General features: G+C 43.0%; 1 protein-coding gene across 1 annotated transcript in view; it reads left to right on the top strand.

The window, feature by feature from the left end:
* The first annotated feature begins 574 nt into the window (after positions 1-574).
* Positions 575-13,215, top strand: part of Tesk2 (testis associated actin remodelling kinase 2) — a 98,822-nt gene continuing 86,181 nt past the window's right edge. The window contains exon 1 of the mRNA XM_055618441.1: positions 575-855. The gene's annotated coding sequence lies outside the window, so the exon portion shown is untranslated. The remainder of the gene's footprint in view (positions 856-13,215) is intronic.

The raw sequence follows: 13,215 nt of genomic DNA on the forward strand, positions 1-13,215 counted from the left end.
CTCTCTCTCTCTCTCTCTCTCTCTCTCTCTCTCTCTCTCTCTCTCTCTCTCTCTCTCGTCGCTAGAAACCACGTGCTAATCTTATCTTCGCGTTACACTGCGATCCCGCAGGACGCCGCGTTCGATCCTGCAGGGCGCTTGGTTCGAAAGCCGCGCCAGGCTGGTGCGCGTTCAGTTGGCTTGGTTCATCCCCAAGCGCTTCTGCTTGGGAAACCTTGATTGGCCTGTCCCGGGTTTACCGTCCGGCCCCCCCGACAGCCTTCGGGTCCGGTGTTCCCAGCGGGGTAGGCTCCGCTCTCGGGTTCCGCTTTTCGTCTGTGTCTACCTCTGCTGCCTTCCTATTGGCTGCCTTCGTCGGCTAGGAGTTGGCGCCTAGCGCTGGTGATTGGCTTCCCTGGACGCCCATTGTGCCCACCCTCGTACCACGTGGCACCCCTAACGCTAATTGGACGATCCCACCGGCTCGTTTGTCAACGCCCGACGGTTGATTGGTTGGGCCCGAGGAGGGGGCGGAGCTCGGGAGGCCCCGCCCCGGCCCCTGCCCCCCGGCGGCTCAGAGGCGCACCGGCGGCGAGCCGCGGAGTTTGCAGCCGCCCCGAGCGTCCCAGCGGTGGTCCGCCTCCGGGCCCCGCCGAGCGGGCGGGGAAGCAGCGCGGACCGCCAGGCCATGGCAGTAGCCCCCCGGCCCTGCGCCGCCCCCGGCCCCACGGAGTCGCCGGCTTCCGCGCGAGGGACCCCCACGTCCTCTGCGGGCTAAAGAGCGGGGGCCGGGAGCTGCTATGCCGGCCCTGGGCCGCCTCCTCCGTCGCCTCCGGCCCGCGCAGACGCCCCCTCCGCAGCGCAGTCGAGCCTCAGGTAACACGGGGAGAGAACGTGTGGGGAGCGCGCAGCCCCGCTTGGGTCCCCGGGTCGCCGAGCACGGGGCAGCCCGCTGCCTTCCTTGAGGTTTTCGGAGAGGCGGGGACAGTCTCTCCCCTTTCCCCCTTTCCTGTCCCTGGTCGCTTCCCTTGGCGTCCCGGGACAGCCCTCACCTTTCCGCCTCAGAGGCCGAGAGGACATTGGAAGTTACACCTCGCGTTAAGGTTGTGTCTGAGCTGCCTCCCCGGTCAAGTTCTGGGGTCCTTCGCTCCCCGCCGAGTGCCTCGCCGGCCTCAGTATCCCCCTTCTGCCTGGGAGATCGGGATCCCCTCCCTGCCAGCAGACGGGCTCATCGCTTCTGAACGCCCTGACTTCCAAATCCTCAGAGACTTCTCCCTCCTTTTCACTCACTTACTTTTTACACTTCTTTGTGAAGATTCTTTATCTAAACTACAGTTCAGGTTTAGCTGGAAATAAAATCCAGATTATTCGAATTGGAAAACTTTTCAGCTTATACCTCGGAGAAAAACTTGTTGAAGAATTTGGACTTTATTCTGTGGGCACAGGGAGCCATTGAAGATTGTAAACAGGAGCCTGTAAGCATTATCTCTGGGAAAGGTGAAGGGAGGATTCAAAGTAAAGACGGGAGGTTAGGAGGCCTAGGTAGTATTGTGGTACTTTGGTAGAGACAGGATGAATAAGCTGGGATGGTCGTAGGAAAATGAAGAGAATGGCATGAAATTCCAAGAATTTTCAAAATAGAGTTTAGAAGTTTTTTTTTTTTCTTCTTCTTCTGCTTCTGTAAGAGGTTTCTCATTGGGTTGGTGGTGTTAGTGGAAATAGAATGCAAAGGAGCAGTTTTGAAGAATGGTAACATTCGGATGTGGACAAATTCAGTTTTTCAGACAGAGCTGGAAAATTGGCCATAAAACTGAGAAAATTAGGATCTAAAGATATAAATTTGAGAGTGAAGAGAGAATATACGGGGATAACCTGAAACCTTAGGACCTCCTGGTAGTACTCCAGAAAGCAGAGAATTGGGCTGTGGAGCAGAGGCAGCACTGCTGAGGATAACAGGCATTGAAAGAGAGCTTTAAAGGGTTGGGACAAGAACTGGAACACAATGGCAGGCAGTATTACAGAAGCCAAACAAGGCAGTGTCCAGAAGGAAGGGGAATAACCACGCATCAGGTGCTCCAGAGCTCAAGTAGAATGGGAGTTCGAAGCAAGTGAGTTTGGCAATTAGGAAGTCACTCGTTTTCTTTCCAAGGCAGTTTTGATAATCTGGTGGTTGTAATAGAGAAGTCAGCTCATGGGTTTAGGAGTGAATGGAAGGCATCAGTGAGTAAAAAGTCTTTTGTTTGTTTGTTTGCCTCTTTGCTTGCTTGCTTGCTTGAGGAAGGGTTGTGTAGCACAGGCCAGCCTGGAACTGTGTGTGTGTTTTCACACTAGACTGGCTTTATTTTTATTGTGATCAGTTATCTGTGGATAAATCACATTTTTCTGGAGGTTGAAGGAATTGTGGTGAGTTTCTAACATGAGCATTACAGCCATAGGAATCATTAGAGGAAAATATCAAGGATTTATTATATTTTTCAGATTTATTTTATATGAGTGTTTTTTGTTATTATTGGTTTAGTTTGAGGCAGGATCTTACTGTGTAGACTGGCCTGAAACTTACTATGGAGCTCATATTGTCCATGTATGGTATATAGGTGTATGTTTGTGTACCACATGTCCTCAGAGGTCAGAAAAGGGCATTGGGTCCCCTCGAACTGAAGATTATCATTATCATTAGATTATTATTGTGAGCTGCCACGTGGGTCCTAGGGCTCACACCCAGGTCCTCTGGAAGAGCAAAGTGTCCTAAACCACTGAGCTATCTCCAGCACCAAGAATAAAGGGTTTGTCTTTTTTTTTTTTTTTTTTTTTAACTCAGAGATCCACTTGCCTGTTCTGGAATTAAAGGCATGAGCCACTACATACATTACATTTTCTCCAACACCCTAAGAACAGGAAGGAAAAAAAAAAAGAAGAAGAAGAAGAAGAAGATTGGGTTGGTCCAAAACTGGAATTTGCAAAACAGAAATACAAAATGGGGAACCACTTTACACTGCTACTGATAGTATGGGATCTACAGTTGACTGCACAGTCTGAATTGGAGGTTATAAGATGGGGCTGGAAAGATGGCTTGGCTGTTAAGAGCACTGGCTGTTCTTCCAGAGAACTCAGGTTCAGTTCCAGTGCCTGCATGCCAATTAACAACTGTGTAACTCCAGTTCTGGGGGACATAACACCTTGTTCTGGCTTCCTTGGGCAACGCACACACACAATACACAGACATGCATACAGGGAAGACACACTCATACATATGAAGTAAATAAAAATTTTAAAAAGTAAAAATCTTTAAGAAGGCCAGTGTACTTGGAGAATGAGGAGAATAACATTAAACGATAATTGAAGACCAGATTTTGTAAGAATACATGATTGGAAAGTTCAGAGTTCTTTCAAGGCAAAGATGTAACAGTCTCAGTGCTGTTGAGGGGAATGGAGCTGCAGGTTATTAAAATAGTGCAAGGGTGTTAACTGTGTTGACTTGTCAGCAGTATGGTTGTCCTAAATCCAGTGTGAAAGCGGGAGATGGAGCACAGGAGAATACGATGGGCAGAGCCTGCATCACCAAGGACAGACTCGCATCAGAGATTCTTCGGTGTTTGTTAGAAACTAATATTCAGGGGCTGGAGAGATGGCTCAGTGGTTAAAAGCACTGGCTGCTCTTCCAAAGGACCTGGGTTCAATTCCCAGCACCTGCATGGCTGCTTACAACTGTCTGTACTGCCAATTCCAAGGGACCTGACACCTCCACACTAATGCACATAAAATAAAATGAAATAAATTATATATATATATATAGATAGATATAAAACTATATTCAGTGGTACAGATATTTGTTTCTGAATCAACAGTGATGTTCTCAGACATCTGGGTGAAAGCAATGCATGATGTGTTCTATAGAGATAAATGTTTGAGATGGTTCCTCAAACTCTATCCTGTGGGGTTTGGCGTGTGAAGGGCTTATTCTGTTTAAGACATGTACATGCCAGGAGACTAATAATCTGCTAACCCCAGCTCCTCAATGATGCTTCCTACTTAGAGTTTCAGTTAATTAAAAGAAGAAAATTGTTCTCTGGCTTATTTAGAGTAGAAAGAGGAATTGTTTTTAAATACGTTTTCCCCCATATTAAAGTGCTTATAAGCACTTGTTAATATCATGCACTTAATTTTGTTTTGAAATATGAATGTTTTAGTAGAGTTTGAAATCTGGGACAAGGGCTTTTATGGGCGTTTTATCTCTTTCTGGTAAATGGAGCCTAACTATTACATTGTTTGTGTGGGTGATGGTGAATGTTTTGGACCAACAATGGGTATTATGCTGTTTTTCAAATCATCAAATGAAGATGACTTCAGTGTGGTCTCAGTAGGGTTATTTTGCTGAGTGTTCAGGGCAGTTGGTTGTTAAAGAGCTCATTTGTAATAATGGGTCGGTCAGCCATCCACTTCTGACATTTCATTCATTTATCTATACTATTTATTTGTGTGTGTGTGTGTGTGTGTGTGTAAATAGAGGATAATTTCCAGAAGTTGGATCTGACCTTCCACCATGTGGGTCTTGGGGATTGAACTCAGGTCATCAAATGTGATAGCAGGGTCTGATACTTTTATAAAGGCAGTGTGAAAACGGGAAATATTGGAAATCTTAATGATAAATCAAAACTGAGAATGTGTTGTTATCTATATGGTTATAGGTAAAATACTTATCTTCTGTAACACTTACCTTTAGTGTTTTGTTTTTAATTTAATGTTTAAAGCAGCCTGCTGTGGGGCATTCCTGTAATCCTAGCATTCAGGAGGCTGAAGCAAGAGGATCATATGCTTTGGGTTAGCATCCTGTTCTATATAGTCAGATCCTATCTCAAAAATACCAAAATAGTGTATTCCTCCCTTGAATTAGTCCCACTCCTGGGAACTATTCTCACTTTTTTTTAGTAAATGTTTGCTCTGCTGAAACACACACACACACACACACACACACACACACACACACACACACACACCCCATTTAAAAAATCCCCAAATAAGTAAATTATATATTATACACATACACACATATGGTATTTGAAAAATGTAATTTATTCAAGTGGTTAAATATAAAACTGTTTACATATAACGTAGGATTTTACATATTTATATATTTTGTATAAACAGTCCCAAGTCTCATGACTGTTGTGTGTACCCAGTTCCATGCTCCCTTCAAACCTCCTAACCATTTTTTTAGAACTCTTTAGGAGGCTGGGATCTGAGGATGAATCCATGTTCTTTGGGGTTTTCTTTTGTTGTTTTTTGTTTTGTTTTGAGACAGGGTTTCTCTGTGTAGACCAGGATCCTCCTGCCTCCCTGAGTGCTGGGTTTAAAGGCTTGCATGCCCATACCTGGCACAAATCTAGGTTCTTAAGCATGCTAGTCAAGTGTCCTCCTTAGCTACCCTTTATATTATGCCCTCACTCCTGTTTTTATTTTTGGAGAAGGAATTGTTGAAGATAACTCTGACTTCTGTGGCACCCAGCCTGGACCACCACACACCCCAGCTGTCTTTGCGTTCTTTTAGACTTTGTTTAGGCAAATGCTTCCAAACATGAATTTATAATCTTACTTTTTTATTTTTCATGAAAAAGTTGCTGGTTTCTCACAGTTCTTCCCTTCTCCTCATGAGGCATGTCTTTCATTATAGTATATCTTGGAGAGCTTTTCAGATTAGTGCTTTGAGAGCTTCCTCATTATTTTTAAAAGTTTAAATACCTTTATTGTATACTATGAAATTCTTTTGGGTGTAGCTGGGTGTGGCAGAACATACTGGCAATCCTAGTTCTCTGGAGGCAGAAACAGGAGGATCTCTGTAAGTTCAAGGCTAGCCTGGTCTACATAACCAGCCAGGACTATATAAAGGGGCCTTGTCTCAAAAACAAACCCAAAACAATTCCGCCTCCCTGAAGAAAGTTGTTTTTGATCCTGAGATGCGTTCATAGAGGTTCATAGGTTTGTCTGTGTGTGTGTGTGTCACGTGCTATACCATTTGGGGCTCTGAGTTCAAATCTCAGTGCTGCAAGGAAAAATAAGAATACCTTTCTACCTTTGTGGCCTTTGTATCTGTAGAAATAAAATCTGACTGGGTATCTAAAAGGCAATATACCACAAAAAAAAAAAAAAAAAAAAAATCAAGCAACCAACCAAAAACAAAACAAACAGGGCTATTCTCATAGCATTTGAGGGAGGAGGCTACACATTCAGCATGTGTGAGGCTGATGTGGACTACACGAAACCCTGTTCCAAAAAATAAAACAAAAGCAACAACAAAACAGGCTGATGACATGGCTCAGTGGATGAATTTGCTCTTGCCAGAGTGTCGCGAGAGTCTCTGAGACTCACAAGGTGAAGGAGAGAACCAGTTCCCACAGGTTGTCCTCCAGCCTCATACACACAGGTAGAGAACACCAAAAAGATATTGAACCTGTTTGTTGGTTTTTTGGTTTCTTAGACGGGGTTTCTGTGTGTAGGCTTTGGCTGTGCTGGAACTCACTCTGTAGATCAGGCTGGATTTGAACTCACAGAGATCCGCCTGCCGCTGCCTCCTGAGTGCTGGGATTAAAGGTCTGCTGCACCACCCACCACCCAGCTAGCCTTTTAATATTCTAAGTGCAGACCATGAATGTGTGTTTTTTTTTTTTTTTTTTTTTTTTTTTTTTTTTTTTATGTGTGCAAGGGGATTTGCAGGATACATTTACAAAAGCAGAATTTCTGAGTTAAAGTTGATACACATTTATTATCGCGAACTGCTCAGTTTCCTTCCTTCGGCATTTCCCATCTACATTGCTGTTTACTCAACTAACATTGCCTGTGCCATAGCTAACGCTTAAACGATGTTTGTTTTGTACAGTGAATACTATTCTAGGTGCTTTAGACGTTTTATCTCATTTAATCTTAGTAAACTCCCTTTGAGGCAGACATCGATACTGTCTTTTAGATGGATATATAAAGGCATGGTTTAAGTGCTCAAATTCATAGCCGTCAAGCTGCAGAAATCGCAGTCGGCACTCTGACTGGAGGGTCAGTATTATTAATATATATGCCCTGCTGTCACCAGTCTTGGCTTTTTGCCAGTGAGATAGATAGCAAGAAGTGATAGGTCAGAGTGGTTTTAGTTGTTTTTTCTTAATCGTGCCAAGATGAAGTGTCTTTAATATTTGAATCATCCCCATTTTCTGTTCTGTGAACTACTGAGCTTAAAGTTTTCATTTGAGTCAGGGATCTCTTTCTTTCTGATTCTTAGGACTTTATAAAAAGTTAAATGTTTGTGATGTTTCATAAGAATTTTTCCTTTTTTCTTCTTGGATGCAAGGGTGTTGAATCCAGAATGGCATGTTTGCCAAGCATCTGCTCTGCCCTCAGGCCCGTGTTGATACTTGCCTTTCTGATGTCATTTATTTTATTCCCTATAGAAGTTCTAGATTTTTGTCCTGATAAACTTCTCAATCTTCTTTTATGGCCTTTGGATTTTGAAATATAGGAAGAAAGGCCTTCCGCATTTTAGTCCTTGCCTTTTGAATCTATCCAGTTGGAACAAGGACACAGAATTGTTGTAAGGGTCAAAGTGCTTCATGACTGTAAATCATTAGACAGATGAAATACAGTGTTGTTTATTAATTTATCTTCTGAACAAGTTGTACAGAGTCTGTCATGTCTTCCTCTGTATTAACTAGAATAGAATGATTAGAGGTTAAAGTGACCTCACATGGAAGGACAGTAACAGGGAACCCATTGGGGAGAATATTACAGTTAGTAACTCCACTGAGGTGGACATGACAGTGACCATACTGGGAAGGATGTTACACTGACCCTAGTGGGAATGATATCCCAGTGTATTTGTGTAATAGAGGAAATTAGGAGTTGAGCCTAGAGGTACAGCCTTTGATCCTAGCACTCAGAAGACAGAGGCGGGGCAGGCAGAGATCTGTGAGTTTGAGGGCAGCCTGGTGTCATAGTGAGATAGTACGTTCCAGGACAGCCAGGGCTCTGTAGAAGAAGCCCTGTTTCAAAAGGCAAGAACGAAGAAAAGGAGAAGAAGAAAAGAAGAAATTTAGCATGATCTTACTGCTGGTATTTTTCTAGGACAGTTTGCATGGGCTTTTTTTTTTTTTAACTTTTTATTGATTCTTTGTGAGTTTCACATCATGTACCCATCCCATCCCATCGTCTCCCTGTCCCCTTGTATCCACCTTCCTCCCTTGCAACCTATCCCCCAAAATAAAAAACACATACACACAAAGAAACAAAACTAAATAAGACAAAGTTAGAAAACATCTCCTCGTGGAAGCTGTAGTGTGTCACACCGTGCTCGACAGTGAACTCCTCTGTCTACACGTCTTCTCTGGCTTCTGTGAAACCATCAATGTTGGATCCTCACTGGGACTTCTCCCAGTTATCCTGCTGTTACTCTGTGCCATGGAGATCCTGCAGCTTTGGATCGGCAGGACCAGCCCTCTCATATGCCCCAGCCGTTCACAGATGGTTTAGATTTTGGGGTGGGCCTGGGTGGTAGCTGAGCTGGTCTGCCCACCAGCTCTCCCTATCCTCACCATCAGGGCAAGCTCTCTTAGGCGAACACTGCTTGGGGTAGGCCACCCATTGGCAGGAGGAAGGGCCCGCTCTCCTGCTGTCATGGCATGGGCTTTTTTCTTTTCACAATGATTTCCACAGTGAATTCACTGTGGTAATCTTGATAAATTTGCATACTTTATTTTTTAATACATTTAAATTTTTTCCATTCATGAGATATTTATGGAAATAACTTTTAAGGAGAAAAAGCAATACAATGTATACATCATTACTGAAAACTGTATAGTATCATACAAAAAAGGAATTAACCTCTTGGGAAATTAACTTCTAATTTCTGGAAAGTTTTACTTTCAGAAATAAATCCTCACAACAACATATTTTCTTAGCTGTCAAGTACCAGGGCTCTGCCTTTTGGAGTGATTTCAGCCACTAGGTCATTAGCAATAATATGTTCTGTTTCTTTTTCTTTAATTAGTTTTACAGTGTGCCCTCAATTGATCTGTCCAGCCATATTCAATTAATTTAGTTCTTAGCAACTCTTTAAAAGACATTAAAAAAACATTCTGTATGTGGGGACTGGGGAGATGACCCAGTGGTTAAGATACTAGCTATTCTTTTTCAGTACCCAGACCCACACAGCAGGCTCACAACTATCTGTAACTCCAGTTTCAAGGAATCTGATGTTCTCTTCTGGCTTTTGTGGGCACTGTACATGCAGATAAAATATACAGGCAAAACACCAATACACACAAAATAAAAGTAAACCTTAAACCTCTGTGAGTGTGTGTGGTGGGGAGAGAAAGAGAGAGCGAATATGTATATTTATGCCATATATGTTCCGGTGCCCAAGGAGGCCTGAAGAGGCTGTTAGATCCCCTGGAGTTGGAAGTGTAGGCGGTTGTGAACCACTTGACATGGGTTATGAGTTCTGAACTCAGGGTCCTCTGGAAGAGCAGCAAGTGCTCTTATCCTCTGCCATCTCTAGCCTTTCTGAGATCATTAGAGGTATTTTCCCTTTGTCATTTCTGTTAATGTTTTATTAATAGCATCTTTATTCATTTTGCTAACTAGTATCATTTTAGGCTGTCTCTTCCAGCAGTGATCTTTTCACTGAGACCATTTCCTACTGCACTCTTCAGCTGCCTGGGTTTTTGTTTGTTTGTTTTTGCATATTATAGTTTTATTGGTTTTTGTATTAGAATCTGACAGGAAGTTTTGAATTATCTTTGCTCTCACAAATGTTTATGCTATTTGTTTTGAGTACAGTTCCTGCTGATTGGCATGAATTTATAACTTTGGGAAACTCGGGAAAATTGTGATTATCAAAGTAATGCATATTCATTAATGAAGAGTTGGAAAATAACAAATAGAAGAAAATGAAAACATTGGGAAGCTAGCATAGTGGCATATGCCTATAAATTCAGTACTCAGAAGGATCTTAAGTTTGAAGATAGCCTAGACTACATAGCAAGATAGTCTCAAAAAAGCTGGGGATGAAAAAGGAATTGGGAAGTAGAGAGGATTTCAGAAGAAGATATAGGTCATAATCTGCTTGTCTTAGTGTTCTGTTGAGGTGAAGAGATACCTTGACCAAGGGAACTCTGATAAGAAAATATTTTTTTTTTTTCAAGACAGGGATTTTTTGTGTCGCCCTGATTGTCCTGGAACTAGCTCTGTAGACCAGACTGCCCTGGAACTCAGAGATCCACCTGCCTCTGCCTCCCAGGTGCTGGGATTAAAGGCGTGCATCACTACTGCATTTAACTGGGGGCTTGCTTATGGTTTCAGAGGTTTAGTCCATTATCATGATGGCAAGGAGCATGGAGGCATTCAGGCAGACATCCTGATCTAGAGAGAAAAAGAGAGAGAGTGAGAACACAAGGCAAGTGAGCAACTGAGCCTGGCATGGGCCTATGAAACCTTGAATCCCACCTTCAGTGACATACTTTCTCCCACAAGAACACACCTACTCATCCTTCTGATCCTTTCGAACAGTGCTACTCTCTGGACATTCAAATATATGGGCCAGTAGTGGCCACTGTTATTCAAATCACCACACTGTCCAATATTTACTAAATTAGTAGCTATTTTGAATAATCATTTTGAACATACATATATCCTCTTTTGTTATACATGTCTATATTGTTAAAATCTCAAGGCTTGGCATGGTATCTGGCCTCTAGAGGTGTTAAATAAAGTATTTGTTGACTAAGCAAATGAAAGAATGAATGTATGCCGGGTAGTGGTGGTGCACATCTTTAATCCCAGCACTTGGGAGGCAGAGGCAGGCGGATCTCGGAGTTCCAGGCCAGCCTGGTTTACAGAGTGAGTTCCAGAACATATGGCACTGCATAGAGAAACCTTGTTTCAGAAAAAAAAGGAAGGAAGGAAGAAAGAAAGTATATTTGTCAAATAGAGTTTGAATCTCAGTAAGGAGGGATAGCTCAGTTGGTAAAGTGCTTGCTGTACATAGATGAGATTTGACCCAAGTATGACTTCCAAATCTCATGTAGAATGTTGGGATATAGTGGCAGACACCTGTAATCCCAATGCTAGAGAAACAGAGAGCACAATCCCTAGGGCTCACTGGCGAGCCAGTCTAGTATAATCAGCAGGATCCAGTCAGAGACTGCCTCAAAACACCAAGTGGACATTCATTCATAAGTCCAGACATGCATAAGTACCAGAACACACCTGCACCTTCAAACACACGAAGTTTGAATCTCAACAACGAAATCCAAGCTAAATCCAAAACAAAAAACTCCCAGAGTTTGAGTGTCTCAATGTCTGAATCTTAACTTTTTCCCTCAGCTGTGCATCTTGGCTTACATCCAGTACTAAAAGTTATATACCATGATTCATTTGAAGGTGAGCAGTCTCAAGTCCAAGTCCTTAGGGAGTTCATAGTCCAGAAGAAAACAGATAAGCAGTAGCTAATGTACAGTAAAATAACTGTAATAAGAATCTGCGCAGGACAACATCATATCAAAACACAGACAAAGGACATTAAAAGGTCAGAGAACACTTGTCCTTTTGATTGTCGAGAGACCGTGTGGAAGAAATCAAGAACACACCAAGGAGAAAGAGTGTTACATGCAGGGGCACTGACATGTGAGCAGGAGTTACAAATGAGCAGCTTAAAGGAGAAAGTCTTTATTCTGGCTCACAATTCAAGGTTACAGTCCACTGTGCTGGAGAAGTCAAGGGGGCAGGAACGTGAAGCAGGTGGTTACGTCTCATTCATGATCAGAAAGCAGAGAGAGAATGAATTAGGGTGCTTTTGCTCAGTTTCCCTGCTCCAGCTCAGAGTCAGGGATGGTGTTAATCACCGTGTGTGGGTCTTTTCGCCTCAACTAATGCAGTGAAGATGGTCCTCCCAGACATGCGCAGGTGAGGTGACTGTCAGGCGATTCTAGATTTTGTCAAGTTGACAGTTAACACTAACCTCCATTTTTACATTGTGTCTATGGGCAGAGGAGTAGAGAGAAGGTGCAGGAGGGTGGGAGCACTAGCTCAGCAGTTAAGCACAGTGACTGCAGCTGGGCAGTGGTGGTGCATGTCTTTATTTATTACCAGCACTAGGGAGGCAGAGGCAGGTGAGTTCTAGGAGAAAGCCTGTCTTCAGAAACCAAAAACTAAAACAAACCAAAAAAACCAAACCAAAACAAAAAATGGAAAACACTAACTGCTCTTCCAGAGGACCTGGGTATAATTCCCAGCGCCCACATGCTGGCAAGCGACTGTCCCTCCAGTTTCAGAGGATCTAACATTCTGTTCTGAATGCATATGATGCACAGACAACATGCATACAACACACATGCAGATGCACAGACACATACACATGAATAAAAATAAATCTCAAAACATTTCCGTTTTATTTTTTTGGTTTTACAGGGTTTCTCTGTGTAGCCTTGGCTGTCCTAGACTCCCTTTGTAGACCAGGCTGGCCTTGAACAAACAGAGATCTACCTTTCTCTGCCTCCCTGAGTGCTGGGATCAAAGGCACCATGTCCAGCTTCAAAAAAAAGTTTTAAGAAAGGAAAAAAAAAAAAAAAAAAAGGAAATTGAAGATAACAGTAGGGATTAAATGAGGAGGAGTGTTGTTATATATGAAGCATTGTTAGAAGTTTACCCGCCGTGGAGACTGGATTGTAAGGCATGTGAGTGTGGCGCTTGGAAGACCCAAAAGACATTTGCTAAACACCAGTCACTAAGAGTGAGCATGGGGGGTTGGAGAGGTGGCTCAGCAGTTAAGAGTGCTCACTGCTCTTCACAGCCGTCTAACATTCCAGCTGCAGCTGATGGGATGTCCTCTTCTGGACTCTGGGTACCCAAACATACACGGCATACATTCACATAAACACAATGCACACATGTGGAAAAAAGTTGGAATGAAGTTGACCATCAGAAAGTACTGTAGTAGCTGGAATGAGGGATATTATTTAAGCTGAGACAGAAAAGAAATGGCATTAGAAAGGTGGTGTAAGTCTGAAGGATAATGATTAGGTTGTTTAGTTTTCTTTTCTTCCTGTTTTATTCATCCAGGCCCCCAGATTATGCTAACTTTAGGGGAGCATAGTTCTTTAAAACCAAGCTAAATAACTTTATAAGAAGCAGATATCGATTGGCAGTGGTGGCACACATCTGTAATCCCAGCACTCTGGAGGCAGAGGCAGGCTGATCTCT

Source organism: Psammomys obesus, unplaced genomic scaffold, assembly GCF_907164565.1.
Source record: "Psammomys obesus unplaced genomic scaffold, mPsaObe1.curated_primary_1811, whole genome shotgun sequence".
Taxonomy (NCBI): domain Eukaryota; kingdom Metazoa; phylum Chordata; class Mammalia; order Rodentia; family Muridae; genus Psammomys; species Psammomys obesus.